At 34.7% G+C, this 25478-nt stretch overlaps 1 long non-coding RNA gene across 6 annotated transcripts in view; it reads right to left on the reverse strand.

The window, feature by feature from the left end:
* Positions 1-826: 826 nt before the first annotated feature.
* LOC134839536 (uncharacterized) overlaps positions 827-25478 on the reverse strand; it is a 29370-nt gene continuing 4718 nt past the window's right edge. For 3 of the 6 annotated variants that reach the window (XR_010162381.1, XR_010162379.1, XR_010162380.1), the window contains exons 2-3: positions 21311-21872; positions 827-1459 (exon numbers count right to left, since the gene is read on the reverse strand). This is a non-coding gene — a long non-coding RNA (uncharacterized LOC134839536). The remainder of the gene's footprint in view (positions 1460-21310; positions 21873-25478) is intronic. The other 3 variants (XR_010162384.1, XR_010162383.1, XR_010162382.1) reach the window with 1 other exon arrangement.

Raw genomic sequence — 25478 nt, forward strand, 5'->3', positions numbered from 1 at the left:
ACCAGTGCAACTAGAAGTCATCGGAGTTCGTACCAGCAATAAGGAGACGGAAAAGGAAGATACGTTGGCAGGCGGCGAAACAGGAATCGGGAATGACCAGGGGAGAACGAATACCGAAGGATCCGAACCACAAGAAACGGAGCGCGAACCAGAGCAGATCACAGTAACCGGGGGAAAGAAACGGGGCCGGAAACAACGACTTGTTTCCTATTCAAGCCAGGATTCGGCTAGCTCACTGGACGACACAAGCTCAAGACGGTCGGGCAGAAAACGGACAGCAGTGACCAAGATGGGGGGGGGGGGGGTCATGATTGACAACATTAGAAAAACGGACAAAGCCGGAACAGTCGAAGGAAAGGAATGAAGAAAAGAAAAAGGAAAAATTGAGTTCGAACAGTCTATAAAACTTTGCTAAAGAAATGGGGAAGTCCAGGGAGAGGGCATGCTGCATAACAGCTAAAACTCAAGAATTTGTGTTCTAACAAAACTGTAGTTGATTTGAAAAACTTTGTTATTAACCCTATTGTTTACTGCTAACATAAATACGTTGGATATTGGAATTGAGTATTATTTATTACAAGGAGGGAAATGTCATAGTATCTAAATTTAGTTCATGTTTCAATTCGAGTTGTGTTATCTATTTTAATCATCTGTCTGGCGCTAACCGGTATTTAACCTTCGGAGTGTCTGTCACCTTCGGATGACAGCTATGCTATTGTCTCCGACTTACTTTATGAAATACGGTTGCTTAACAAACGGAATTTAATTAACACTTCGAAACCGTCTTTTCACAGTTAGAAACCAATAATTTTTTGAAAAAATAAATTATGTCCGCTGTTACATCTTGCGACATCCTGACATCAAAGTGTGGGCCAATATCAATACGCAGGTCTCGTTTGTATATCTCTTCTGAGGTCTAAGCCTCACATTCAAATTTTTTGATTTTGTTCTACAATTTGAAAAAAAAATTTGGCCTGTTCAGTCGCCAAAGCTCGTTAGTTTATAAAGAATTAGTTCAATCAGCAAAAGAAAATTTTAAATGTCATCATGCATGATTACATTTTATTTTTTCAGAATAAAATTTTTCATGCAAAATTTTCCTACAGCTGCTCAATATCAATCACTTTTAATTTCAAAAATATCATTGATTTTTTTGAATTGCTTTCAGGGACTCATCATAATGTTAGGCTCGTTATAAGTGACTTTCAATTCATGATTTGATTTGCTCATTAGTCGTCAGTTCGGAAACTATTTTGATAACTCTCCTTCATTCCTCCATACCCACGCCTCTCTTCTCAGTCGCACTGGTATATGATTGTCCCCATAGAGTGTCCCCATCTGGTTTCGAAAACCACGACTCCTCGTGAGTCTTCTCATCACACAGAGCCCCATCTCACAGTCGCCACTTCTCTTCATAAAGGGGTAGGGGTCGATGTCATTGCTGGCGAACGAGGACACACTAAACATTTGTCATTTGCTGCTAGCGCAATTATCATAGGGAAGGGAGCGTTCCCAAATGCCACCCAAGTCCGTTTTTCCTTCTAAATTCTATAACTTCTTTTTAAAATAGATATTCGTTCGTTAAAAAATTGAAGTATTAGTTCGTTAGTTTTAAGAACAAGAAACTTCGCTAGCTAACCACTCATTCAGGGGTGATTTGAGGGAAGGGGTGGACCCATTTTTTAAATTAATCCTCTCTATTCTGACAAAAACTTGGGTAATTACAACTACCCGAGTCGAGATTTTTCACCTAATTTGAAGCAAGATTTGAGCGGTTTGAGCGGTTTTTTTAGACGATTACGCTCAAAATCTTGCTTCAAAATGAGCAGTTTGAGCGGTTTTTGAACGGTTTATCTCTCGGTCTGGAAAGTCGCACCGTCTCCGCTTCGGTCTGCAAAGACGCGCCGTCTCCACCTCGGTCGCGAAAGTCTTGAAAGTGCACATTTTGGTCGGGCTGGCCAAGCCGGTCGCGCCGTTGCCTTTGGAGTCGCGCCGTTGCCTGAGTCGCACCGTGTCCTCCATGGTCGCGAAAGTCGCGCCGTCTCCACCTCGGTCGAGAAACCCCTGAAAAACTTTTTTAAAGTCGCGCCGTCTCCATGTTGGTCTGGAAAGTCGCGCCGTCTCCATATTGTTCTGGAAAGTCTAAAAATAGCTAGGTTTGGTCGCGCCGGTCACGCCATTTCCTGACCTGCAGGGTCGCGCCATATCCGCCTAGGTCGCGAAAGTCGAGCCTTAGTTTTTCGGTCGCGAAAGTCTGGAAATGGCAACTCTTGGTCGCGAGAGTCTGGACATACCAAATATGAGTCGCGATGTTTTGGTCGCACCACCTCCGCTTCGGTCGCGATAGTCGCGACGGATCATCATGGTCGCAAAAATCTGGAAATGCCATATTTTTGTCGCCAAAGCCTGGACATGCCTAATTTTGGTCTGGAAAGTCTGTACATGCCAAAATTTTGTCGCGAAAGTCTGGACATGAGTCTGGGACCTCGACCCGGGAAGACAGCTCAAAAACCGCTGAAAAATTGCTCAAATCTTGCTTGAAAAACCGTTCAAAATTCACCGCAAGAAATGAGCAGTTTTTGATCGGTTTTTTAAGCAATATATGAGCGGTTTGAGCGGTTTTTCCAAAAAAAAAAACGCCCAAACCGCCCAAACCGCTCAAACCGCTCAAACCGCTCAAATCTTTCTGGAAAACCGCTCAAACCGCTCATATCTTGAGCGGTTTTTGAACGGGATCTCGACCCGGGTAATCTTTTTGCCATATACAGCCATTATATATCACTCTATTGACTTATTTTTTGTTTTGCTTGTTTTTTACTGGTTTTTGTACTGAACAATCGTTGAAAGTTCTGAGTTAGAAGGATCAGATAAAATTAACTAACACATATTTTTCACAGTGAATATTCTAAAAAATTTGGTTGAATTTGGACAAAAAATGATGGTCACACAAACTTTTAAAGGTTTTGCTAGCTTTTTTATGGTGCAAAGGATTTTGCAACATTTTAAACCAAAAAAAACACTACATCGGAAATTTCAATTGACTCAAAAACAAGGAGAGAAATGGACTCAATTGTAGTTATTCGCGCAATTACTAATTGGAGTCATTTAATTAGAGTCATTTAATAAATAATCAAAAACTGTTTTTTTTTAATTTTGGCCCAGAATGTCTGATCGTTTAAGACGCTTTCGGCTAAAAATTGAAAAAGCATTCACACAAAATTTTGGCATGTCCAGACTTTCCAGACCAAAGTTAGGCATGTCCAGACTTTTGCGACCATCATAATCCGTCCCGAATTTTGCGAGCAAAGCGGAGGTGGCGCGACCAAAACGTCGCGACTCATATTTGGTATGTCCAGACTCTCGCGACCAAGAGTTTTCATTTCCAGACTTTCGCGACCGAAAAACTCAAGGCGCGACTTCGGCGACCGAATCAGTAACGGATCAGGTAACGGCGTGACCAGCGCGATTAAACTTAGCCATTTCCAGACAAACATGGAGACGGCGCGACAAAAAAAAATTCAGGGCTGTCGCGACCGAGGTAGAGACGGCGCGACGTTCGCGTCCAAGGTGAATACGACGCGACTCAGGAAACGGCGCGACTCAAAAAGCAACGGCGCGACCGGCCTGGCCAGTGTGACCAAAAAGTGCACTTTCAAGATTTCGCGACTGAGGTAGAGTCGGCGTGACTTTCCAGACCGAGGCTGAGACAGCGCGACCAAGAACTATGTCATTGGAAGCGGCGCGAATTTCGCGTTCAGAGTGGAGACGGCGCGACTTTCCAGACCAAGACGGAGACGACGCGCTTTTCAGACCAAGGCGGAGACGGCGTTACTTTCCAGACAGAGGTGTAGACAGCGCGACTTTCCGAACCATGGCGGAGGTGGCGCGACTTTTCAGACCAAGGCGGAGAGGGCGCGACTTTCGAGACCATCGCGGAGACGGCGCGACCAAGACTCAATTCCTCGGGACCAAGGCGGAGACCGCTCGACTTTTCATATAAAGGCGGAGACAGCGCGACAAAGAATAAATTCGTCGCGACTGAGGTGGATACGGTGCGACTTTCCAGAGCAGGGTCGAAACAGTATGACTTTCCGAACCATGGCGGACATGGCGCGACTTTTTAGACCAAGGCGGAGAGGACGCGACTTTCGAGACCGAGGCGGAGACGGCGCAACCAAGAATTAATTCTTCGCCACCGTTGTGGATGTAGCGCGACTTAAGCGATGAGAGCGGAGACGGATCATATCAAGGGGGATACGGTGCGACTTTCCAGATCAAGGCGGAGACGGCGCATTTTTCCAGACCAAGACGGAGACGGCGCGACTAAGAATCAATTCCTCGCGGCCAAGGTGAAAACGGTAGGAATATCCATACCAAGGCGGATGCGGCCAAACCAATAACTGTCAAAACTGTGTATATTTTTTTCCTGTCCAACGTTTCATTTTGTAGTTTTTTGTATCGTTTCAATTTACATGTTCTCTGAGGGTTTTTAGGAAAAAAGACAACTCAATGCTGAAATCTCAAAAAATCACCTACTTTCATCGTTTTCTATAATTTTTTTTCATTTCAATTTTAAATTGCCAAGTTCTGATTCTCCAAAATAAGATTCAACAAAATTCAAACTAATTCATGAAAAAACGGAATCAAAATTTTCTGAAAATATTTCAAAATTAGTCGAATTTTTTTAGTTTTCGAGTCAATTTTTTAATTTTTTTGAATGCCCTTTGAGTTTTTTTAAACTTTCGCCGCCCATATCCAGAAACTCGCGACCAAATTTTGGCATGTCCAGACTTTTTCCGCCCACGGTGCGACTCATGTCCACACTTTCCAGACTCAAACTCTCGGCGCAACTATGCAATTTGAGTCTAAATCCGGTTGCGGCTCGACCCTCAAAGTCTGGACATGAGTCTGGGACCTCTACCCGGGAAGAAAAAGACCGACAAAACTATTTTGGCTGTAAGGAAACCTTAGAGCATTTGAAATTAGTACGAAAAACCATAAGTAAAAAAGGATTAGAGTGCTTCGAAATATTAGGGTGTGGTAGGTTTGGACGCAAAAACATGTACCACAAAAGAACCTCGTGTTGCCGAGATGAAACCTAAACGGCAGGTACTACAGAAAAACATCATGCTTCACAAACTCTTTTTTGCTTTACTTTGATTTTTTCTTCAGAACGAAACAATTTTTTTAAAACGTTTCGCTGGAATTTTTAGTAAACTATCTAACGACTACATTTTTCTTGAGTTTTAATTTGCGAATTCCAATTGGTAATTTTTCGTTTTCATGGATTTGAAAAAAAAACAAAAAACTCGTGAGGGGGCTCAATAATGACTTTTTGTTTATTCGAGACAGTTAGCAAGCAGTTTACAGGTTGCTTTCGAAAAAAAATTTCAAATTAGTCATCTCTATTCTCACAAAAACTTGGGTAAATAAAACTAATATTTTGGCATATACTATACAGCCATTATATTTCATTCATTTGATTAATTTTTTGTTTTGCTTGTTTTTCACTGGTTTTTGTACTGAACGATTGGAGTAATCTTTGAAAGTTCTGAGTTGGAGGGATCAGATAAAATGAACAAACACAAATTTTTCACAGTAAGTAATCTAAAAAAATTGGTTGAATTTGGACAAAAAATGATGGTCACACAAACTTTTAAAGGGTTTGGTAGCTTTTTTATGGTGCAAAAGTTTTTGCAAAATTTTAAACCAAAATAGCAACACTAAATCGGACAATTCAATTGACTCAAAAACAAGGAGAGAAACGGACTCAATTGTAGTTATTCTCGCAATTACTTATTGGAGTAATTTAATTAGAGTCAATTAATAAATCATCAAACACTGTTTTTTTCTATTTCTGCCGAAATTCAAGGCTAGTTTTACGGAGTTCTTTGGCTAAAAATTTGAAAAAGCATCCACACCATGAACTGCTTTTAAAATTTCAAACAAAGTTTGTCTTCATCACTTTTTTGCTCTAAGTTAAGCAAATTTAGGGTCAATGCATTTGAATATTTTATCTCACTTCAGTTACCCGGTATTTTAAATAAGCACTATAGAACCTTGTTTAGCACAAAATGCAGTGAAACTTTGTTAAACCGCGAAAACTTCCAAGAAATTCTTCTGGACTCGCATTTTTTTTTTTCAACAAATTTTCAGATTTATATTCTACTGTTTTGTTCGCTTGGTCGCCAGGTCAATTCGGTGATCTAAGGATTAAATACTATGTTTGAATGCTAACTTACCTTATTCCAAGATCGATTTCTATAGGATTAACGATAAACTGATCAAGATTACGATTTATTTCAACAGAAACAATCTCACGTTTTCGCCAGAACTCTATGTAGTTTTCAAATCATATTTGAACAAGTCAAGTCTCAATTCAGCCCTAATTTTTGCCAAGATCAATTTATTAAACCCGTTCCAAATCCAACTCAAAAAATGATGGAAGCAAACCAACGTACCCAAGACTCAATCGAAGCTTGATAAATTTTGAGGATAAAGTGAAAAACAGCTTACGCTCAGGTATATTTGTAAAGAGATTGCTTTTCAAAAAAATGATTCAAAATTCGATTAAAGCACTACAAGGCCAAACTGTGCACTGGATAGGCGCACAATTTTGTGTCTGTATCTTCCTGGATTCCAGAGACAAATCTTTAAACATAATCCAAACAGTATGTGAGTTCCACTTACAAAAGTTTCGTGGATTCCGCGTACAAATAGGTGTAACGTAAATTTTGTCGGCATATTTGTTTTGTTGCGGATTCCGCAACACGCAAATGTAGCTAGTTGTTCTGGATTCCGCAACTGTATGTAATTCTGCAAAGTGTAAGTGGAATCCGCAAAATTTAAGTGGATACCCCAAATATAAATGGAATTATAAAAAAATGCGGAGTCCACTTTTAATTTGCGGATTCCACTTAGTTGCGAATTCCGCAACAGCTCAATGTAATTGTACACATGTCTTATTATTTGTTTGTGGATTCCACAAATTTTTTTGGATTCCGCAAACACAGTTGCCGATTTCGCAAATTTGCCTAATTTTGGAGCGACTTTGAGCGGTACAATATTTTAACTTTTTGTTTGTGGAATCCAAAACAGCAAAGAAGATCAAAGAAAAGTAGCAATGTTGCGGATTCCGCGACAAATTTGATTTTGGCCCAGAATCCGTTTACAATGCACAGATTGCACAGTTTGGCTCGTAATGAGATTTAAAAATGGCAAACCTTTACAAAAGAAGCAATTGTAAAACTGGAAAAAGCCCCTTGCTGGCTCTTTCCGATTATTTAAAGAAGTAACGAAATGTTTGTGCCCGGGTTGGTTTTGTTCTTCAGACAATATTCGAAATTTTAAACAGCCATTTTTAATATCATTCAAAAGTTATTTCTGCCCTGTGCTTTAAAAGAAAAATAAATTCTTCACTGAACCTTTCATGTAAAGTTGTGGGGGTTTCTTGATTACCAATTTGGAACGATTAACGCGCAACACATTTTTGCGCTATTAACGCGTAAGCGGAGATTTGATCAGTCGCAAAAATTGCTCCAAATTGGTTGAAGAAAGCTTATTTGCCTTAATTGATTTGTTAATCCGAGCGAAAACTCTCACTTTGTAATTTATCACTAAAAATCTCAAACTCTGATTTTTTTATTTAGTTTTTTCATGAGATAATTGCTCTATAGAAATTAAAAGACAGTCAGAACGTTCAAGGCTTCGTACACTGATACCCGCAGTCGTGTTGGACTTGAAAAACGAACCAGTTTTGTACTAGAAATCAGCATTGAAAATTCAATTTCTCAAATCAAACTTTGAACAATGTTCCGTTTCACTTAGATGGAATTTTTCCTATATCATTTAAAAGATACTGTTATCCTGCGCTTTAATTTGAAGAGATTTTTCACATTTGATCAGTTTTTGTAGAGTTTGTATATTACTATTTTAGCCAAACTGGGAAATTTTGAGCGCGATGTCTTTCGCGTTGTCTTTTGATGTGTTAGGTTTCCACGCAATAACATGTATCACAAAAAATTCTTGTGTTGCCGAGATGAAAGCTTAACGGCAGGTACTACAGAAAAACATCATGCTCCACAAACTCTTTTTTATTTTACTTTGAACTTTTCTTCAGAACAAAACAATTTTTTTCAAACTTTTCGCTGGAATTTTTAGTAAACTATCTAACGACTACATTTTTCTTGAGTTTTAATTTGCGAATTGCAATTGATAATTTTTCGTTTTGATGGATTTGAATAAAAAACAAAAAACTCGTGAGGGGGCTCAATAATGACTTTTTGTTTATTCGAGACAGTTAGCAAGCGATTTGTAGGTTGCTTTCAAAAAAATTTTTCAAATTAGTCATCTCTATTCTCACAAAAACTTGGGTAATTAAAACTACTATTTTGGCATATACAGCCATTATATTTAATTCATTTGATTAATTTTTTGTTTTGCTTGTTTTTCACTGGTTTTTGTACTGAACAATTGGAGTAATCTTTGAAAGTTCTGAGTTGGAGGGATCAGATAAAATTAACTAACACAAACTTTTCAGAGTAAGTAATCTAAAAAAATTAGTTGAATTTGGACAATAAATGATGGTCACACAAACTTTTTAAAAGTTTGCTAGCCTTTTTATGGTGCAAAGGTTTTTGCAAAATTTTAAGCCAAAATAACAACACTAAATCGGACAATTCAATTGACTCAAAAACAAGGAGAGAATTGGACTCAATTGTAGTTATTCTCGCAATTACTTATTAGAGCAATTTAATTAGAGTCAATTATTAAATTATCAAAAACTGTTTTTTGTTCATTCTGCCGAAATTCAAGGCTAGTTTTACTGAGTTTTTTGGCTAAAAACTTGAGAAAGCATTGAAACCATGAATTGATTTTAAAATTTCAAACAAAGTTTGTTCCATCACTTTTTTGCACTAAGTTAAGCAAATTTAGGGTCAATGCATTTGAATATTTTATCTCACTTCAATTATACGGTATTTTAATTAAGCACTATAGAACCTTGTTTAGCACAAAATGCAGTGAAACTTTGTTAAACCGCGAAAACTTCCAAGAAATTCTTCTGGACTCGCATTTTTTTCTTTCAACAAATTTTTAGATTTATATTCTACTGTTTTGTTCGCTTGGTCGCCAGGTCAATTCGGTGATCTAAGGATTAAATACTATGTTTGAATGCTAACTTACCTTATTCCAAGATCGATTTCTATAGGATTAACGATAAACTGATCAAGATTACGATTTATTTCAACAGAAACAATCTCACGTTTTCGCCAGAACTCTATGTAGTTTTCAAATCATATTTGAACAAGTCAAGTCTCAATTCAGCCCTAATTTTTGCCAAGATCAATTTATTAAACCCGTTCCAAATCCAACTCAAAAAATGATGGAAGCAAACCAACGTACCCAAGACTCAATCGAAGCTTGATAAATTTTGAGGATAAAGTGAAAAACAGCTTACGCTCAGGTATATTTGTAAAGAGATTGCTTTTCAAAAAAATGATTCAAAATTCGATTAAAGCACTACAAGGCCGAACTGTGCACTGGATAGGCGCACAATTTTGTGTCTGTATCTTCCTGGATTCCAGAGACAAATCTTTAAACATAATCCAAACAGTATGTGGGTTCCACTTACAAAAGTTTCGTGGATTCCGCGTACAAATAGGTGTAACGTAAATTTTGTCGGCATATTTGTTTTGTTGCGGATTCCGCAACACGCAAATGTAGCTAGTTGTTCTGGATTCCGCAACTGTATGTAATTCTGCAAAGTGTAAGTGGAATCCGCAAAATTTAAGTGGATACCCCAAATATAAATGGAATTATAAAAAAATGCGGAGTCCACTTTTAATTTGCGGATTCCACTTAGTTGCGAATTCCGCAACAGCTCAATGTAACTGTACACATGTCTTATTATTTGTTTGTGGATTCCACAAATTTTTTTGGATTCCGCAAACACAGTTGCCGATTTTGCAAATTTGCCTAATTTTGGAGCGACTTTGAGCGGTACAATATTTTAACTTTTTGTTTGTGGAATCCAAAACAGCAAAGAAGATCAAAGAAAAGTAGCAATGTTGCGGATTCCGCGACAAATTTGATTTTGGCCCAGAATCCGTTTACAATGCACAGATTGCACAGTTTGGCTCGTAATGAGATTTAAAAATGGCAAACCTTTACAAAAGAAGCAATTGTAAAACTGGAAAAAGCCCCTTGCTGGCTCTTTCCGATTATTTAAAGAAGTAACGAAATGTGTGTGCTCGGGTTGGTTTTGTTCTTCAGACAATATTCGAAATTTTAAACAGCCATTTTTAATATCATTCAAAAGTTATTGCTGCCCTGTGCTTTAAAAGAAAAATAAATTCTTCACTGAACCTTTCATGTAAAGTTGTGGGGGTTTCTTGATTACCAATTTGGAACGATTAACGCGCAACACATTTTTGCGCTATTAACGCGTAAGCGGAGATTTGATCAGTCGCAAAAATTGCTCCAAATTGGTTGAAGAAAGCTTATTTGCCTTAATTGATTTGTTAATCCGAGCGAAAACTCTCACTTTGTAATTTATCACTAAAAATCTCAAACTCTGATTTTTTTATTTAGTTTTTTCATGAGATAATTGCTCTATAGAAATTAAAAGACAGTCAGAACGTTCAAGGCTTCGTACACTGATACCCGCAGTCGTGTTGGACTTGAAAAACGAACCAGTTTTGTACTAGAAATCAGCATTGAAAATTCAATTTCTCAAATCAAACTTTGAACAATGTTCCGTTTCACTTAGATGGAATTTTTCCTATATCATTTAAAAGATACTGTTATCCTGCGCTTTAATTTGAAGAGATTTTTCACATTTGATCAGTTTTTGTAGAGTTTGTATATTACTATTTTAGCCAAACTGGGAAATTTTGAGCGCGATGTCTTTCGCGTTGTCTTTTGATGTGTTAGGTTTCCACGCAATAACATGTATCACAAAAAATTCTTGTGTTGCCGAGATGAAAGCTTAACGGCAGGTACTACAGAAAAACATCATGCTCCACAAACTCTTTTTTATTTTACTTTGAACTTTTCTTCAGAACAAAACAATTTTTTTCAAACGTTTCGCTGGAATTTTTAGTAAACTATCTAACGACTACATTTTTCTTGAGTTTTAATTTGCGAATTGCAATTGATAATTTTTCGTTTTGATGGATTTATATAAAAAACAAAAAACTCGTGAGGGGGCTCAATAATGACTTTTTGTTTATTCAAGACAGTTAGCAAGCGATTTGTAGGTTGCTTTCAAAAAAATTTTTCAAATTAGTCATCTCTATTCTCACAAAAACTTGGGTAATTAAAACTACTATTTTGGCATATACAGCCATTATATTTAATTCATTTGATTAATTTTTTGTTTTGCTTGTTTTTCACTGGTTTTTGTACTGAACAATTGGAGTAATCTTTGAAAGTTCTGAGTTGGAGGGATCAGATAAAATTAACTAACACAAACTTTTCAGAGTAAGTAATCTAAAAAAATTAGTTGAATTTGGACAATAAATGATGGTCACACAAACTTTTTAAAAGTTTGCTTTTTTTTTATGGTGCAAAGGTTTTTGCAAAATTTTAAGCCAAAATAACAACACTAAATCGGACAATTCAATTGACTCAAAAACAAGGAGAGAATTGGACTCAATTGTAGTAATTCTCGCAATTACTTATTAGAGCAATTTAATTAGAGTCAATTATTAAATTATCAAAAACTGTTTTTTGTTCATTCTGCCGAAATTCAAGGCTAGTTTTACTGAGTTTTTTGGCTAAAAACTTGAGAAAGCATTGAAACCATGAATTGATTTTAAAATTTCAAACAAAGTTTGTTCCATCACTTTTTTGCACTAAGTTAAGCAAATTTAGGGTCAATGCATTTGAATATTTTATCTCACTTCAATTATACGGTATTTTAATTAAGCACTATAGAACCTTGTTTAGCACAAAATGCAGTGAAACTTTGTTAAACCGCGATAACTTCCAAGAAATTCTTCTCGACTCGCATTTTTTTTTTCGACAAATTTTTAGATTTATATTCTACTGTTTTGTTCATTTGGTCGCTAGGTCAATTCGGTGATCTAAGGATTAAATACTATGTTTGAATGCTAACTTACCTTATTCCAAGATCGATTTCTATAGGATTAAGGATAAACTGATCAGGATTACGATTTATTTCAACAGAAACAATCTCACGTTTTTGCCAGAACTCTATGTAGTTTTCAAATCATATTTGAACAAGTCAAAACTCAATTCAGCCCTAATTTTTGCCAAGATCAATTTATTAAACCGGTTCCAAATCCAATTCAAAAATTGATTGAAGCAAACCAACGTACCCAAGACTTAATCGAAGCTTGACAAATTTTGTGGAGAAAGTGATAAACAGGTTATGCTCAGATATTTTTGTAGAGAGATTGCTTTTCAAAAAAAATGATTCAAAATTCGATTAAAGCACTACAAGGCCGAACTGTGCACTGGATAGGCGCACAATTTTGTGTCTGTATGCTCCTGGATTCCAGAGAAAAATCTTTGAACATAATCTAAACAGTAAATGGATTCCCCTTACAAAAGTTTCGTGGATTCCGCGTAAAAATAGATGTAACGTTATTTTTGTCGGCATATCTGTTTTGTTGCGGATACCGCAACACGCAAACATAGCTAGTTATTCTGCATTCCGCAACTGTATGTAATTCTGCATTAGGTAAATAGAATCCGCAAAATTTAAGTGGAGTCCTCAAATATAAATGGAATTATAAAAAAATGCGGAGTCCACTTTTAATTTGCGGATTCCACTTAGTTGCGAATTCCGCAACAGCTCAATGTAACTATACACATGTCTTATTGTTTGTTTGTGGATACCACAAGTTATTTTGGATTCCGCAAACACATTTGCCAATTTTGCAAGTTTGCCTAATTTTGGAGCGACTTTGAGCGGTACAATATTTTTACTTTTTGTTTGTGGAATCCAAAACAGCAAAGAAGATCAAAGAAAAGTAGCAATGTTGCGGATTCCTCGACAAATTTGATTTTGGCCCGGAATCCGTTTACAATGCACAGATTGCACAGTTTGGCTCGTAATGAGATTTAATAATTGCAAACCTTTACAAAAGAAGCAATTGTTGAACTGGAAAAAAACCTTTTCTGGCTCTTTCGGATTATTTAAAGAAAGTAACGGAATTTTAAACAGCCATTTTTAATATCATTCAAAAGTTATTGCTGCCCTGTGCTTTAAAAGAAAAATAATTTCTTCACTGAACCTTTCATGTAAAGTTGTGGGGGTTTCTTGATTACCAATTTGGAACGATTAACGCGCAACACATTTTTGCGCTATTAACGCGTAAGCGGAGATTTGATCAGTCGCAAAAATTGCTCCAAATTGGTTGAAGAAAGCTTATTTGCCTTAATTGATTTGTTAATCCGAGCGAAAACTCTCACTTTGTAATTTATCACTAAAAATCTCAAACTCTGATTTTTTTATTTAGTTTTTTCATGAGATAATTGCTCTATAGAAATTAAAAGACAGTCAGAACGTTCAAGGCTTCGTACACTGATACCCGCAGTCTTGTTGGACTTGAAAAACGAACCAGTTTTTTTACTAGAAATCAGCATTGAAAATTCAATATCTCAAATTAAATTTATGATCAATGTTCCGTTTTACTCAGATATTCTATCAATCTTTTATAGTTTTCAAATATAGGTTCAGCTTTTTTTATTTAAGAACGAAATATTTTTCAAACATTTGAATTGAACTTTGAAAAAAAAATTTTTTGGTTGAGATGAAATTGTTTAAAAGTTATTATAAGAAGTGTGAAAATGAATTTTGAAATTGTTCACGTTTTTTGGAAATAAACTTGATCTTAAAGTCTGTTTCTTCAGGTTACAATATTTGTGTGTGGAAATCATTTTTACTTTCTAGGGTTTGTATATCATTTTTTCTGATAAATTTTTCAGTCTCTCATCTCCCAAAACAATTTTTGCTTTTGAATCAAGTTTTTAGTTTTTTTCCATTGGTAAAAGGTTTGCAACACTCATACAAATCTTCGGAAAAAAAATTTTTGTCCTAAATTCAAGAGTATGAAGAAAGTCTTGACGTTATGAGTTGGTCCAAAAAGTTTTAAATCGTAATAACTGTTGAGAACTGTATACGGAAAAGTAATGACAAGCATTTAGCATTCTTTTGTGTTAATCCGAGCTGCTCTCAGCTTTCTTCGTAATTATCAGCCAAACTCAATTGCCATGTACAGGATTTGATTTAACAAATTGAGCAATAAAGCTGCTGCATTGTTTAGTTTGGAGCTAAATTAGAAACTCGGAACAATAAAGTATTTATTGCATTTCCGTTTATGCCTGAAAAGTTGTTTTTGAGATACTTTTGATCCGACTTTTTGAACAAAAATTACAGAATAATTGAACCCGGGTTGATTTTTTTCTTCAGATAAAAATCGATTTTTTGTCTAGCCATTTTCGATGGAACTTTTTCTATATCATTCAAAATATATTGTTATCCTGCGCTTTTATTTTAAAGAGATAGTTCACATGTGATCCCTTTTTGTAGAGTTTGTATATTACTATTTTAGCCAAGTTGAGAAGTTTTGAGCGCGATGTCTTTCGCGATGTCTTTCAATGTGGTAGGTTTCCACGCAATAACATGTACCACAAAAAAACCTCGTGTTGCCAAGATGAAACCTATACGGCAGGTACTACAGAAAAACATCATGCTTCACAAACTCTTTTTTGTTCTACTTTGAACTTTTCTTCAGAAAAAATTTAACGTTTAGCTGGAAAATTTTTTTTTAACGTTTAGCTGGAATTTTAAGTAAACTATCTAAAGGCTACACTTTTCTCTAGTTTCAATTTGCGAATTCCAATTGGTATTTTTTTCGTTTTGATGGATTTGCATAGAAAACAAAAAACTCGTAAGGGGCTCAATAATGAATTTTTGCTTATTTGAGACAGTTAGCAAGCGATATACAGGTTGCTTTCAAAAAAAAATTTCAAATTAATCCTCTCTATTCTCACAAAAACTTGGGTAATTAAAACTATTTTTTTTGCCATATACAGCCATTATATTTCATTAAATTGATTTATTTTTTGTTTTGCTTGTTTTTCACTGGTTTTTCTACTGAAAAATTTGAGTAATCTTTGAAAGTTCTGAGTTGAAGGGATCAGATAAAATGAATTAACACAAAATTTTCACAGTAAAAAATCTAAAAAATTTGGTTGAGTTTGGACAAAAAATGATGGTCACACAAACTTTTAAAGGTGTTGCTAGCTTTTTTATGGTGCAAATGATTTTGCTAAATTTTAAACCAAAATAACAACACTAAATCGGACAATTCAATTGACTCAAAAACAAGGAGAGAAACGAACTCAATTGTAGTTATTCTCGCAATTACTACTTGGAGTAATTTAATTAGAGTCAATTAATAAATCATCAAATACTGTTTTTTTTAACTCTGCCGAAATTCAAGGCTAGTTTTACGGAGTTTTTTGGCTAAAAATTTGAAAAAACTTTCACACCATGAAACTGCTTTTTAAATTTCAAACAATTTTTGTATCCATCACTTTTTTTCTCTAAGTTAAGCAAATTTAGGGTCAATGCATTTGAATAATTTTATCTCTCTTCAATTATCCGGTAGTTTTAAATAAGCACTATAGAAGCTGTTTAGCACAAAATGCAGTGAAGTTTTGTTAAACTGCGAAAACTTCCAAGAAATTATTCTGGACTCGCATTTTTTCTTTCGACAAATTTTCAGATTTACATACTACTGTTTTGTTCATTTGGTCGCCATGTCAATTCGGTGATCTAAGGATTAAATACCATGTTTGATTGCTAACTTACCTTATTTCAAGATCAATTTCTATCAGATTTATGATAAACTGATCAAGATTTTGGTTTATTTCAACAGAAACTTTTTCACTTTTTCGCCAGAACTCTATGTCATTTTCAAATCATACATGAACATGTCAAGTCTCATTTCAGCTCAATTTTTTGCCAAGATCACTTTATTCAGCCGGTTTCAAATCCAACCCAAAAAATGATTGAAGCAAACCAACGTAACCATGACTTAATCGAAGCTTGATAATTTTTGAGGATAAAGTGAAAAACAGCTTATGCTCAGATATATTTGTAAAGAGATTGCTTTTCAAGAAAAAAATGATTCAAAATTTGATTAAAGCACTACAAGGCCAAACTGTGCACTGAATAGGCGCACAATTTTGTGTCTTTGTGTTCCTGGATTCCAGAGACGAATCTTTAAATATAATACAAACAGTAAGTGGATTCCACTTACAAAAGTTTCGTGGTTTCCGCGTACAAATAGGTGTAACGTAATATTTGTCGGCATATTTGTTTTGTTGCGGATTCCGCAACACGCGAATATAGCTAGTTGTTATGGAATCCGCGACTGTTTGTAATTCTGCAAAGTGTAAGTGGAATCCGCAAAATTTAAGTGGATACCCCAAATATAAATGGAAAATATAAAAAAATGCGGATTGCACTTTTAATTAGCGGATTCCACTTAGTTGCGAATTCCGCAACAGCTCATTGTAACTATAGAATTGTCTTAGTATTTGTTTGTGGATACCACGAATTATTTTGGATTCCGCAAACACAGTTGCCGATTTCGCAAATTTGCCTAATATTGGAGCGACTTTGAGCGGTACAAGGTTTTAACTTTTTGAATCCAAAACAGCAAAGAAGATCAAAGAAACGTAGCAATGTTGCGGATTCCGCGAAAAATTTGATTTTGACCCGGAATCCGTTTACAATGCACAGATTGCACAGTTTGGCTCGTAATGAGATTTAATAATTGCAAACCTTTTTAATCAATCTTTTATCGCAAACCTATCAATCTTTTATCGTTTTCAAATGTAGGTTTTAGTTTTTTTATTTAAGAACGAAATCTTATTCGAAAATTTGAGTTGAACTTTGAAAAAAAAAAATTTTTGGTTGAGATGAAATTTTTTAAAAGTTATTACTAAAAGTGTGAAAATGAATTTTGAAATTGTTCACGTTTTTTGGCAATAAACTTGAGTTTAAAGCCTACTACTTTAGATTACAACGTTTGTGTTCGGAAATCATTTTTACTTTCTGGAGTTTGTACATCATTTTTTCTAATAAATTTTTCAGTCTATCATCTCCCAAAACAATTTTTCTTTTTGAATCAAAAAACGAATTTGAAAAGAAATCGTTTTTAGTTTTTTTTCTATTTGTAAAAGGTTTGCAACAGTCACACAGTTCTTCGGAAAAATAAAATTTTCTTCATAAATTCAAGAGTATGAAGCAAGTCTTGATGTTATGAGTTGGTCCAAAAAATTTTAAGTCGTAATAACTGTTGAAAACTGTTTACGGAAAAGTAATGACAAGCATTTAGCATTTTTTTGTGTTAATCCGAGCTGCTCTCAGCTTTCTTCGTAATTATCAGCCAAACTCAACTGCCATGTACAGGATTTGATTTGACAAATTGAGCAATAAAGTTGCTGCATTGTTTAGTTTGGAACTAAATTGGAAACTCGGAACAATAAAGTATACATTGCATTTCCGATTAAGCCTGAAAATGTTGTGTTTGAGATACCTTTGATCCGACTTTTTTTAACAAAAATTACAGAATAATTGTACCCGGGTTGATTTTTTTTTCAGTTAGAGTTCGATTTATTGTCTAGCCATTTTCGATGGAATTTTTTTATATCATTTAAAAGATATTGTTATCCTGCGCTTTAACTTGAAGAGATATTTCACATGTGATCAGTTTTTATTAAGTTTGTATATTACTATTTTAGCCAAGTTGGGAAATTTTGAGCGCGATGTCTTTCGCGCTATCAACGCGTAAAGGGAGATTCAATCAGTCTTAGAAAACGCTCCAATTTGGTTAAGGAAGCTAATTTACCATAATTGATTTGTTCATTGGAGCAAAAATTATCTCTTTGTATTTATATGGCGTGCCGGGGATGAGTTTCACAAAAAATCTCAAACTTTAACGTTTTATTAATTATTTACCCTATTTTTCTCTTGTTATTACTGCTCAAGACCTGAAAAGGCAGACGGATGCAAGCAGTCTATTTGGACTTACAATCGAACTAACTTTGGGCTAGAAACCAACTTTCAAATTTCAATTTCTCTAAATCAAACATTGCACCATGTTACATTTCAAACAGATATTCTATCTAGCGTTTTTCAATATAAAATATGTTCAGCTCTGTTATTCAAGAATGAAATCAAATTCAAAATTTTGAAAATAGTTTTAAATAAAGTTATTGGTTGAAATTAACTTTTTTAAAGTTAATTTAAGAAGTATAACTTGAGTTTTGAAGTTGTGTACGTTTTTTGGCAATAACCTTGACCAGAAAAGCAGATATTGAAGCCTACTACTTTAAGTTGCAACGCCTGTATTAAGCAATCATATTTATTTTCTAGGGTTTATATATCGTTTTTTTTCTTAATTTGTTAAATCTGCCATCTCCAAAAACATTTTTTGTTTTTTAACACAAAACATATTCGAAGAAAAGTTTCTTTTTTGTTTTCGAATTTTCTTCCATTAGTAAAAGAATTGCAACACTCATACAATTCTTCAAAATAATAAAATTCTGGTCATAGATGCAAGAGTATGAAGCAAATCTCGACGTTATAAATTGGTCCAAAAGGTTTTAAAGCCGTATGAACTGTTTGAAAACTGTATAAGGAAAACTAATGGGAAGCATTTAGGAAACTTTCGTGTTAATTCGAGCTGCTCTCAACTCTCTTCATAATTATAAGTTTATCTCAATTGACATCTACAAGAATTGATTTGTCAAACTGAGCAGTAAGGCTGCTGCATCGTTTAGTCTGGTACTAAATTGGAATTTTGGAACAATAAAGTATGCAATGCTTTTGCGACTATGCCTGATATGTTTTGTTTGAGATAATTTTGTTCTGACTTTTATAACGAAAATTACAGAATATTTGTCCCCGGGTTAGTTTTCGTCCTTCAGATAAACAATTTCGTCTTTTCAACAAGCCATTTTTGACGGATTTTTATTTGTATCATTCAAAAGGTTTTGTTGCCCTGAGCTTAGAACTAAAAAATTGACCTGAGCTTAATTTATATAATTTTTGATTGATAGGTTACTAGTGATATTTATTTAGTGATAAATTAATAGTTTTCTAACACAAGTCGCTATTATGTGTACTTAATTATTTCAGCGACTTAAACTATTTCGTTCTAGTCAGTCTTCATCACAATGTTGTATGTGAAAAGTATGAAAAAAGAACCGTAGAAAAAGACTATGATAACAAATAGTAAACAAGACTGCTCGTTTCAGGGCGAAGCCCTGAATGTTCCGACTGCATTTTAAGGTTTATTGCGCAGCAGTAATACATAAAAAAAATTAAATGAAATAAAATAAAAGGAATTTTTTTTTTCTAAAATTCGATTTTTTTAATGAAAATCATCCCCCCACACGCCATATAAAGTACAAAAAGATAGATTTCGTTCCTTGTAACAAATCATTCAAATCAATTATGGCAAATAAGCTTCATTCAACCAATTTGGAACGGTTTATATGACGGATTAAATCTCGCTTACGCGTTAATAGCGCGGATTATATTGCGCGTTAATTGTCCAAATTGGTCAAAATGGCAATCTTTGAACCCTCATAACTTTACGAAAAATAATCGCAGGTAAAATATCTTTTCAAATTTAAGCTCAGCACAACATTACCTTTTGAATGATATAAAAAGTTCCGTCAAAAATGGCTAGTTAAAAAGTCGAAATTTGTCTGAAGAAAAAAAAACCCACCCCGAGCACAAATATTCCGTTACTTTCTTATCGAAAGTCGGAACAATGAAAGCGCTCACTCGTCAATAAAAACACTCAAATAAATCAGCTTGAAAAAATTTTTGAACAATTTCTTAAGATGAATTTAAGATTTGAAAGAAATATAGAAAAAAAACGAATAAATAATTTGAAACAGCTGAGTTTCCTATGTTTTCTAAACAGATGGAGAAAAAGTCTTCAAAAAGTAATTTTTTGTCGATTCTGTTATTCATCAAAAACCAATTACTCAAAGTTCACAGAAACATGATTCTTCAATCTATCAATTTCTCACAATAGGATAATTGATGCTCATTTGATCTGGCAACAATTGGGATCAAAGTTCAATTTTGGGTCTTAGATAGATGGAGACAAAAACAAACAAGACTGCTCGTATCAGGGTGAAGCCCTGAATGTTACAACTGCCTTTTCAAGCTTTATGGAGCAGTAATACATTAAAAAATAAAAAAATAAAAAAAATAAAATGAATTTTTTTTTCTAAAAATTGGATTTTTTTAAATAAAAATCATCACCCCACACGCCATATAAAGAACAAAAGGATAGATTTCGCTCCTTGTAACAAATCAATTAGGCAAATATCCTTCTTTCAACCAATTTGGAACGATTCTCGCGTTAGTTGTCCCAAATTGGCCAAAATGGCAATCTTTAAACCCCCATTACTTTATGAAAAAAGATCACAGGTGAAATATCTTTTCAAATTTGAGCTCAGGACAACAATATCTTTTGAATGATTTTTTAAAATTCCGTCAAAAATGGCTAGTTAAAAAGTCGAAATTTGTCTGAAGAAAAAAAACCCACCCCGAGCACAAATATTCCGTTACTTTCGTATCGAAAGTCGGAACAAAAATCTAATTTTGGATAATTTATTTGGACACTTCTAAATTAAATTAAATTTATGAAGAAAATTTGGTTTTGAAAGTTGCTGTTGATGTTGATGTTGATATTGGATTTTTGAAGAACCTTGAGAATCTTTTTGCTCGTTAATTGTAAAGAAGTGTTTTTTAAAAACATAATCTATTTTTCCTATATACCTTTTAAAAATTTCATGGTTTTTCAAATAAATTGAAAAACTTGAAAGTCTTCTCAAGATTTCAAAAAATTTTCAACTTGATCTGTCGAAGTGGAGAGACTTCAAGCACACTTCTGATATGCTTATGTAATTAGATCGGTTCACTCTCTTTTAACAGACCGAAACTATTTTGAAGATTCTTTGCTCTTTTTAATGATTTTTCAAGAATCTGTAAGATTTATGCAAGTCTTTCACTATGATTGGATTGACCTGGACAGCGTTTGATTTTTGCTGGCCGAAAATTTGGCTTCTCCTCGCTAATTCTTTGCTTACTCGGTACAATGAACCATCACTTATTTATCGCTGAATTAAGTTTTACACTAGTTTTTAATGGTGATTTATCAACCAGTGATGATCTAATAACTCGTTGAAATTGTTCTTAAGACTGAGTTGGCTGATGATTATTCAAATGGTTGATACTTACAGGCGATTGCCACATCTCACGGATAGTATCAAGGTCAGGAGGCACAACGCTATGATTGAGGTAACTTTTTGCATGTTTCGAGGGATCTGAGAGCAATAAAGGAAACAATTTAGTTCTATTTTGAGGTTGATTTTTTAGGACGACCAATGAATGATTGAATAGAAAGTAGTTTTGGCCTCAGATTTAGTCAAATTTTTGAAGTTTTTTAGCAATATTGGCAGGCAGGAAATTGGAACCGGCGTTAATGGGTCTCCAACTTGTACGTCGTTAAGTAATGGGGTATCTAGATAGGTTGTGAGGATGAATAAAGTAAAGGAAAGATTTAGTAGTTTCGAATGAAAACAATCAATTTATCAAAGGTGACTTAGACTTTAGCCGCTGGCTCGGAACATTGACTCTACCGGCAATATAAGCAGGTTAAATGATTGGACAATTAAACAACAGAGGCGTTCATGCGTCGAAAACGTGCCAGCTAAAAAAAAGAAACAATAAAATTTCGATGTCGTAAACTTCAAAATTGAACCTGTCTTGAGTAAAGAAGTTTTCACAATTTGCTCATCCCCTAAAGCACATAGATAACCAAGCAAAGGCTACAAAAATGTGTCAAAATGGTCAAAAATTTAGAAGAATATCAATTAGGAAGAAAAATATATACAATACGAGACACTAAAATTAATAAAAAGTTATCATTGGTATTCTTAATTGCTAATGCAATAACTCAATATTTCAGGCTGAATGATTTTTTCGACATTTCACACGCTGTAAAAACGATTGAGGATACTGACAAAGGTCACTTGTGCTGTCACATACAGGTATCTGTTTTTAGCGCGTTCTTAGTTTTAATCTAACCAACGGCTTCAAACCATTTTAAAACATCTCAAGATATTGATAGCCTTTGTATTGATAAAGATGTTTTATTCTTGAGCCATATTGGGTGCAGTTACATAACAGGGAAGTTTCCAGTGTCATGTGTCAGTTCAAAGGTTTGTAGCAGACAATCACTGAATTTTAATAAAAACTCCATCATCACAGGGTTTTCAATGTTAATTTTTTTGATAGATTCGAAAGCTATTAGGTTGTTTGAAAATGATATCTGAGACCTCTCAGCTTTTTAAAGCTTCATCGATGAGAAAGAATAAAGTTAAAACGAATCCATCATCGTTGTCCAATATAGGATGAGAGATATTGCAATTTATCTAATGAAAAACTTATCTGACCATATCGAAAAGGTTTAACTATTTATCACAAACAGATTAAAATCTACTTACACCAGCTAATTTAATCTCACGCAAGTCAGTCAAATTAAGTGCACTATTGCGCACTCAATAGTTTTTTCTACTGTTGAGTATCTTGCTGTTTTTTGAACGTTTGCTAGTGCCTATTTATGATCAAAAAACTTTTTATGTTTGTTCACAAAGAGCCAGGGGATGATCTAGGATTTTCTCGAGGAGTGGATGGGAGGGGGGATTTTTAAAAAGTTTATAAGGTTTTCCGAGCTCTCCCAACTCTTTCTCCGAAAAAGTTCTCCCAAATTTCTTACCAAAATTTTCCGAAAAAGCAAGGCCAACAAAAAAAAGAAGAAAAGTCTAAGCATTTTCTGCGCGACAAGCGTTTTTTTTTAAAGTTTAAGAAAAACAATGAAAAAAATCAAAACTTTGACTTTTCCCTAGTCAAGTTTTTTGTGTGGCTGCTAATGCACAGGAGCTTCCCCCTAAGCTTAACTCCATAAAACTCACAAACTCAGACTTGGGGAGTAAGCTTAAGAGAAAAATCAAAAAGAATCAATTTACTTTCGCAAAAATAACAAAAATAAATAGAAAATTTGGCAAATTTAGCCCACAGCATGAATACTTTCAAAAAAAATTGTGAGACAACATGTTTTTCAATACAATTTACGCGCAAAAAAATCACATTGTAAGCCAGTCCCATCCAACATTTTCAAAATAACATTGATCAAGTTTTTTTTAATGAAAAACTTTGTAGCGTTATTTTGCATCAGCTGCGATACAGGAAAATCACAATTCGAGAAATTTGACCGGTGTAAACTGGAGTTTTGTTTTTGGATTTCAAAATAAAAGTAGTTTTCAACTATTCCAACCCAGAATGACTGGAAGAACATAAAAAAGGTTCCGCCGTTTTTGGATTTAACTTATTTGAGATCCAAAAAACGTGATGGATTCTTGAATCGGACAATGCAACTTAGCGATTACTCTTCAGAAAAGCCCTGAAAAATGTTGAAAATACCTGGACTAGTTCATTACGACTAGTCACAACAGGACGGAGAAAACGCTGCTTTTTCAGCAAGCTGAGCCCCTCGCAATGGCATGGTAATTGCAAAAAAAACAAGGCGAACAAAGAAAAAGAAGAAAGCTCAAAACATTTTCTGCAAGCCAAGTTTTTTTTTGAAAAAGTTCAAGAAAAACGGCGAAAAAATCTAAACTCTGACTTTTACCGGGTCATTTTTTTGTGTGGCCGCTAATGCACAGGAGCTTCCCCCTAAGCTCAACTCCATAAAACTCACAAACTCAGACTTGGGGAGTAAGTTTAAGAGAAAAATCAAAAAGAATCAGAAGACGAGAATTGTCCCGTAAACATGTTAAGCAAGGCATTTGCACTTAAAATTAGCAGCGGAAGAAAACAAAAAAGCCAAAAGCCAAACTTACGACGCAAAAAAGCCAAAAGCTGTGAGCAAATATCAGTTGACAACGAAAAAAAATTTTATGTTTAGAAAAATTGAATAGGCGTCATATCCCCCTGAAACAACACGAACGGCTTTTACAACTACCATTATACTAGCTAAAAGCACTAGAATAATCCGTAATGTGGCAACCAAGCCGACAAAGTTTGAATAGTCCACATAAAGAGACTAAACTGTGTACTTTGGGAAATGTAAGCGTATTCTGCATCAAAGACAATCCCTTTATTGTTTTTTGTTAGAGAGAAACGTTGTTTGCAAGACAAAACTTAAAATCTCAATTACACGAAGCTTGCCTTTGGGAAAAAAAAAACAAAACTTATTAGACTGTTTGGCAAATTCAGCCCACGCACTGCATGGATACTTTCAAAAAAATTGTGAGACAATGAGTTTCAATACAATTTACGCGCAAAAAAAAATCACATTGTAAGCCAACGTTTATCCAACTTTTTCAAAAAAACCTTCATTGAAACTTTTTTTCTCAAGTTTGTAGCGTTTTTGTAACATTTTTGTAGCGTTTTTTTTACATCAGCTGTGATACAAGAAATGAAAATTTGGAGAAGTTTGACCGGTTTAAATTGAAGTTTTGCTTTTGGAAAAAACTAAAAGTAGTGTTCAACTTTTTCAAACCAGGGAGACCTGAAGAACATAAAAAGAGTTCCGCCGTTTTTGAATTTAACTTATTTGAGATCCAAAAAGAGTGTGTGAGTCTTGAATCGTACAACTCAACTTTTTTTAGGAAAATTGTGGTCCAAAATTTTTTTTGAAAGCACCTGGACCGGTCCATGAAGACCTGCCGTCTAAACCTGAGCCACCACGACACTTGTCAGCAAGCAGAGCAGCTCGCAATACCGCGGCAGTTTCGCAAATGGCCAGGCGAACAAAAAATTAGAAGAAGGGTCCCAAGTAGACTTAAAAGTTTTTTACTCAAAGGGGATCAAAAGACCAAACATTTTTTCTTTCTTTTAAAAAACAAGGGGCAACTAATTTTTGTCAAATTTATCATTATGTAAGTAGAAAACAATCACATGCTATGATTTCAAGATTCGCCAATTGTGTTTTAAGAATAACAAAAGTTCCAGTTACAAAAAATAAACACCGCTCCCCAGAGATCTTAAAAGTCTGGATGCCTTCTATTTCCACCATTTGATTCTTACCGGTTTGTTAGACAAGTGTAATAACGAGAGAAAATTTGGCATGCTCAGCCCACGCACGGCATGGATGCTTTCAAAAAATTTACATGTCTGTTAAAAAACTAAATAGTTCATGTGTGCAAAAAAAACGCCTTCTACGCCAAAACCCATCTTAGTTTTTCAAATTCGATGATGAGAAATTTTATTATGGAAAAATTTTGTAGCGCATGTTTGCTTCAACTGCGATAGAAGAAAAGCACTATTGGAGAATTCGGATGGGTTTAATTTGAGGTTTGTTTTTGAAAAGGATTTGAAAGCATTGATTTCAATTATTCCGGTT

Source organism: Symsagittifera roscoffensis, chromosome 2 (genome assembly GCF_963678635.1).
Source record: "Symsagittifera roscoffensis chromosome 2, txSymRosc1.1, whole genome shotgun sequence".
Lineage (NCBI taxonomy): Eukaryota > Metazoa > Xenacoelomorpha > Acoela > Convolutidae > Symsagittifera > Symsagittifera roscoffensis.